This window comes from Cynocephalus volans, chromosome 1 (assembly GCF_027409185.1).
Source record: "Cynocephalus volans isolate mCynVol1 chromosome 1, mCynVol1.pri, whole genome shotgun sequence".
Lineage (NCBI taxonomy): Eukaryota > Metazoa > Chordata > Mammalia > Dermoptera > Cynocephalidae > Cynocephalus > Cynocephalus volans.
The window spans coordinates 28,399,227-28,406,363 of NC_084460.1; positions in this window are offsets into that span (position 1 = coordinate 28,399,227).

Consider the following 7,137-nt stretch of genomic DNA (forward strand, 5'->3'; position numbering starts at 1 on the left):
GCAGGCATCAGAATCTCACAGAAGACTTGCTAAAACACAGATTGCTGAGCCCCACTCCCAGAGTTTTTGACACAGTAGAGCAGGGGTTGGGCTCAAGAATTTGTATTTCTAACATAACAAGTATTTAGGTAATGCTGATGGTCCAGAGACCACACTTTGAGAACAACTGATCTGTGGTACCTTCCATTGAACAAATTTGTTCTGTTGAACAAATTTTAATGTTGTCAATTTTTTTAAACCTTATTTTATGGATGAGGGGACTGGAGCTCAAGGAGGTGAAGTGAATGACCCAAGTTCACACAGTGAGCTGGGATTTGGACTCATACCGGGCTAACCCCAAACCCATGTTCCTAGCCTCTCTACTATCCTGTCTCCCAGACTTTGGGTTGTAAGATCATAGGCTGAGACGTTTGGACCCAAAGCTATAGGGAGCCTCAGTAAGTTCCTGAGTGAGGCAGCCATAGAAGAAGAGGTTGGTTGGGCGAGGGATAGGGGCCAAAGAAATAGGGGTCCCTCTGACAGGCTTGAGGGCTTTTTAAGAGAATCAAGCTTAGAACCTGCTCACAGTCCTTGCCAGGGCACAGTGACAGGGCTGCTGAGAGGCACTGGGATGGTTCTTACCCCATAGTTCTGGGGATGGGGCAATTTCTCTTACACCCCAAGGATGTCCTCACCCACCCAGGAACTACATTCTTACCAAGCCATGTAACCCTGTAGTTTCTGAAGTCCAAAGGGCCCACATTGGGGCAGCATAGGCACTTCCTCCTGTAGCATCCAGAGACCATGCCAGGGTTGCTTTACTTCTGGTTTAGTTCCTGGCATCTCAAGAGGAAAACCCCCCCTGGGGGTGGGACAGCTGGTTCCCAAGGATCTCTAGGAGTAGTGCAAGTATGGAACTTCCCCACCAGCTGAATCCCCTGGGGACAGTCCTGACCCAAGGACATGTGGTGACATTGGTAAAATTTTCTCCAGCTGCCCCCTAGATGGATGCCTCTCCCTTTTGGGGCCCTGCCTGCAACTTCCTACTCCCTCCCAGCTTCTGACTGGAAACTCCTGGCAGTTCTTCCCCAACTGTGTATTGAGGAGTCCTGGGGCCACTGTCATTCAGTCACCAAACAATTAGAGAGTAACCACTCTGTGCCAGGCTTTGTGCTGGACACTTGAGGGAGATACAGCACAATCTCTACCCACGAAGGAGCATGCAGTCTGGCAGGGAAGACAAGTCCCCAAATAATCACAGCACAAAGTTCTCAATTGTAAAATCAAAGATTGAAAAACCAGCTCTTTCTGGAGAAGCTGGAAAAGCCTTCACAGAGCAAGTGAACTATGAGTGAGACCTTGAAGGACAAACAAGGTTTTTGGCAGGTGGACAATAGAGAGGACAGCCCTCCAGGTGGGGTCACAGTGTGAGCCAGGGCAGGGGAGCCAGGGCACGCCCCAAGACTTAGCCAGTTAGGACTATGCAGAGGTTAAGTGCTCCGACCAGAGGGTCAGACTGAATGGTTTTGAATCCCAACTCTGTCATCTGCTAGTTGGCTGTCCTTGGGTAAGAACCTAAATGTCTCTGGGTCTTGATTTCCTTATCTATAAAATGGAGATAATAATAGCATCACCCTCAGAGATCTCATAGATTGTTTTGAGGCTTAAACAATATAATCCATGTAAAAGTACATATATAAGTGCTCAATGAATGTGACTATTATTATTGCTGGAAGAACATGGGGTATGTGAGGTAGGGGACAGGTGGGCACGTAGGACCTATAGGAGAGGAAACCAGAGAGGGGGCACGTCGAGAAGGCCCTTGAAGAGCAGGCTAGGAAGTGTAGGCAATTGGGGGCGACCTAATGGGCTTGCATCTTCTTGAAGTGAATCGAGCTGCTGGAGAGGATGGATTGAAGAGCAGAGGAGAGTCTGGGAGTGGGGGAATGGGAAAGGCAGCTGGAATGAGGCCAGATGAGAGAAGCTAAGACCTGACTTAGATGGGGTAAGAGGAAGGAAGGGGGGGGAGGACTCCCTCCCAGATCAAAAATAGCAGCCTTTCCCGTCCTTTGATGACACTCATTCATTCATTCATTCCACAGCTGTTAATTTAGCACTTAAACCCTGGTCTCTTGGAGTTTACATTCTAGGAGTTTATATTACTATGACATAATGTTACTTGGAGCTTCCAGGTGCAGTTAAGCACCCAGTCAGACCTAAATGACCAAAAATCGATGGCCTGTTGGTGGGTCCTCCCACTTCTGACTTATTGTCTACTCTCGGGTATTTCGGATGAGGGACAAAGGGGTCTTAAAGCCAGGCCTGCCTGTCTTGCCTTCTTCCTGCCATGGAGAGTTCAGAGTCCTCTGTGGCAGCCCCTACCATCTAGTGCAAGAGCTGACAACCACCTCCTTGTCCTCCTTCCTTCCATGCCCCCTCCCCCCAGGTTTTAGCATCACCTTCTAGAGCTCTACATAACTCAGCCCTTGGGTGGACCTGAAGTGACATGCAGAAAATGATGCAACCTGCAGAAACTTCTCATTTCTGTCCAGAAGCAATCTGTTCCCCCAAAAAAGAATTGTTTCTGATGCTTATCATGCAAAGATAGTGCCTTTGATTAGTAAAGAGAACCTACAAATAAATAAGAAAGACTAATAGCCCAAGAGAAATTATTTGTACGATTCAAGGAAAAGAAAATACAAATGACTCCAGAATATGTGACAAGAGGTTCAACTTCACTCATAAGAGAAATGCAAACTAATACTACGCAGAGAAGCCATCTTTTAATTACCAGAGTGGCAAATTTCAGAAAGTTTGATAACTTATTGTGTGGGGGTAGGTGTGAGGAAATAGGCACTAGCACACATTTTGGGTAGGAGAGTAAGTTGGTATAAACCCTATTGAGCAATATCTACCAGTATTTTAAATGTATGGGCCCTTCAGTGCAACAATTCCACTGCCAGGAATTTCTCCTAAATCTATACCCATACAAATGGAAAGGTATGTGCAAGGAAAATCATTGCAGCTTGTCTCTAACAATAAGAGGATAAGCCAAATGTTCAGTGGTAGGGGACTGGTTAGGCAAGCTGTGCACGTGCAGAAATGGAATACCAGACAGCCATAATAAGAACAAGGTAGCTCTCTATGTACTGATACGGAATTATTTCCAAGATAGAGTCAGTGGGGAAAAAAAGGCAAGGTACAGAACAATGGACTTTGGATAGTGCTGTCTTTTTGTTTAAAGAAGTGGGAAATGTCTTTATGTATGTGCATGGAATAGTTCTGGAAGGATACACAAAACATAGTTGTTGCCTCTAAGCTGGAAGAGTGCATGGCTATAAAATAAGGAGGGAAGGAGACATTCTGTTCATGAAGTGTCTTAAATGTTGTGCTATGAATATGAATTATAGCAAAGCACTTTTTTAAAAACCACCTTTCCATTATTGTGATATTTATTGAACTCTATAGACACTGTTTCCATATAGTCTGAACTTCTTGCACACACCCTTGAACACACACACACACACACAGAGAGAGAGAGAGAGAGAGATCTTGTAAGGGGAAGGCTGGTTCTGACTCATTCCTACAGTCCCTGGAGCCTAGCACAGCACCCAACACAAAGCCTCCTGCCCACAGCCCTGTGAGTGAGTCATATTGGGAATGGATCCTCTAGCCCCAGTCAAGCCTTCAGATGACAGCAGCTTTGGCTGACATCTTGACTGCATCCTCAGGAGAGACCTGAGCCAAAATCATTAAGCTAAGCTACTTCCAGATTTCTGACTCACAGAGACTGTGAGATAATAAATGTTTTTTTCCCTCAGAGTGTTGCCTCTGAAGATAATAAATGTTTATAATATTTTAAGTTGCTAAATTTTGGGTAATTTGTTACATAGCAATGTATAACTAATACAATCAACAAGTCCTTATTAGGCATTTGGTGTATACCAATTTTATGGGAATGCAAGAAAAGAAGATATGGTCCACCCTCATGGGAGCCAGCCATGTACACATTCATTCCTAGACGCATTCATCCCTTCAACCAACATTTATTGAGCACTTACTACAAACCTGACCCTGCACTGAGTGCTGACTAATAGGATGTTGGCAACTGAAGTACATTGTAGGACAAAAGGGAACTTTCTGGAGTGTTGAAAGTGTTGTATATCTTAATTGGGTTGAAATTACATAGATGTACATGCATTTGTAAAAACCCAGTGAATGAACACTTAATCTTGTGCACTTTGTTGCATGTAAATTTTATATTAAAAGAAAAACACTATAAACAAAGGTTGAACTATAGGTAATAAAATGTGTGCTGAAGTAATTTACTTTAAAATGCATTTTTAAATGAATTGATGGATGGATAGATGGACAGATGCGATAAATCAAGTAAAATGTTAATGGTAGAATGTAGGTGGTTAGTATAGGGATTTCATTGTGTAATTCCTTCAATTTTGCTGTATGTTTGGAAATTTTCATAATACAGTGTTTGGGAAAAAGGACCTTTGATAACAGTATGAGGGGACTTCTTGTATATACCAATTTCCTCATTTATTATTATTATTTTAATTACACAAATAAAAACAAATACATTCTAGTTTTTTTTAAAAGCCGGCTATAAAGCTAGCTGGTTCACTCACTTGGTTAGAGCATGGTGCTGGTAACACCAAGGTCAAAGGTTTAGATCCCCTTATGAAAAAAAAAAAATATATATATATATATACAAAATGTCAGCCCCCCACCCATTTCAATGTTCCTTTGCTCTTCACTGACAACCTCAGCTTCTTGTTGGCTGTGTAGCTTCCAGACTTTTCTCTATGTATACACATATGGGTAAACACAAAGCCATGTATTTTTTTAAAGAAATATACTCTCTATACTATTCTGCAAGTATGTCTTAGGGATCTCTCCATATTAATTCATCACCCCAGTTTTAAATTGCTGAGTAAGGATGTGCCTTCTTTTTCAAGATAGAGGCTCAGACAAGAGAGGGCACACACAGCAAGTTACAAGAGCTGGGACTTGAACCCACTCTCCCCGTTCCCAGGTCTGGGTGCACCTGCTCCAGTGTGTCCACAACCGGATGGGGGGCGGGCCTCACCCAGGCCCTCTTTTCTGGCAGAATGCAGCGGCAGGCCCGGCCCTACCCCTCCTGAGAGGACCAGCCTGGGCTCGGGTGTACCCGGACCCAGGAGGAAGTCCTCAAAGAGCTTCCTCTTTTCTTGGCCTCCAGGGACAGTGGGGAAAAGGGAGGGGGGTGTTGTGAAACCGAACAGTCCCCCAACCCCCCGAGGGGACCTGTCAGCTGGAAGTGGCCATGCAGCTGGGGGCAGAAAAACAATTTCACGAGCTCCCCCAGCTGTCACCCACATGAGAAAGCCCCAGCTCCTTACCTGCTGCTGTTGCCTTCTCCAGCCTCATTTCCGAAGTTGGCCTATACCCGGGGCTTCAGGCACCAACAATGCGGAAGTGTTTGTGGCTCCACAAACAGGCTAGGCTGTATCCCCCTCAAGGCTTTGCTAGGCTGTCCCTTCTGTCTGGAATGCCCTTCTCCCTGATCTTCTAGCCTCCTTAGCCTCAACTTGTACATCACCTCTTTCAAGAAGTCCTCCTTGATGCACCCAAGGACTTTAGGCTGGTCTCAGTGCTTCTAATTAGTCCTGCAATATCACGAGCCTCTCTGTCTCTACCACAGCATTTTCCACTCTGTATCTAAGTTACTGGTTTAAATGTTTGTCTCCCTTAAGTGGATTGGAAGTTTCTGAGGACCAAGACTGTCTTGTCTATTTTTGTACTCCCAGACCCTGGCAGAAATGCACATAGTAGGCCTTTAATAAATATTAATAGAATTAATCAAAGAAAGAAGAGTTTGGATCCCAGCATTATTATTCACTGGCTATTCATAAACTTCAAACGTCAGTTTCCTTGTCTGTAAAGTGGGCAGATGACTAGTACCTGAATGGTACTTGTGAAAAAGTAAAGGAAACAGACAATCCACAGGTTAAGCATATAAATATGTACTATACTGCCCGTGGTGACAAGTTCTCTGGAGAAGAATAAGGCAGAGTCGGGGCTAGAGAAGATTGCAGGTTGAAGAAGCTTTCTAAGAAGTGGGGCAGGGACCTGCTGGGGGCTGTTGTGAGTTTCTCAAGGGCCACTCTTCTGGGATTTTCATTTTCCCCTCTTGGAAAAGGAGGGAAGCAGTGACCTCCTGCCTGTGAGAGCTGGCTACTTTGCAAATAAAAGGAGGAACTGCCTGAGCCCTGAAATAACGATTGTGGCTCTCTCTCCCATCCCCCAACCTGTTCTGAATATAGAACAATCAACAGTGGTCCCAAAGAATCTGAAATATGAAATGCAAATGCCCCTGGAAATAGGGAAAGACAGTTTTGGAGGAGCCAGCATCTGACCCACTGCAAAGCAAAGTCTGCACTCTTTCCCAGCTCCTGCCCTCCCTCCAGGACCGAGCCCTGGGTCCTGTCCTCCAATCAGCAGCTCGAGTCATTCTCCTCAATCCCCGGGCACATTTAACTACGTTTTGTGTCATGGCAATGAGCACAGCCATTGGAGGCACACCCACGTGGGTTCAAATCCCAGCTCTGCCACTTACTGGCTGTGTAGCCTTGGGCGAATATCTTTACCTCTCTGAGCTATTCATCCATTTATGATCATCCCTATCTGTAAAAGATTCAATGAAATCATATAAGTGAGGGCAACAGCCCAGTGAGGTCAGTACTCTTCTACTTTGCAGATGAGGAAACTGGGGCCTAAGTCATTCTCCTCAATCCCCGGGCACATTTAACTACGTTTTGTGTCATGGCAATGAGCACAGCCATTGGAGGCACACCCACGTGGGTTCAAATCCCAGCTCTGCCACTTACTGGCTGTGTAGCCTTGGGCAAATATCTTTACCTCTCTGAGCTATTCATCCATTTATGATCATCCCTATCTGTAAAAGATTCAATGAAATCATAAGTGAGGGCAACAGCCCAGTGAGGTCAGTACTCTTCTTCTACTTTGCAGATGAGGAAACTGGGGCAGAGAGGACTTGCCCAGTGAGAGGCAGCCAGCCCAGCCTCTGGGCCTGTTTCCACCCCTCCTCCACCCCTGGCCCACTGTCAAGTGCACACCCAGAACATCTTTCTGGATTCTCTTCAT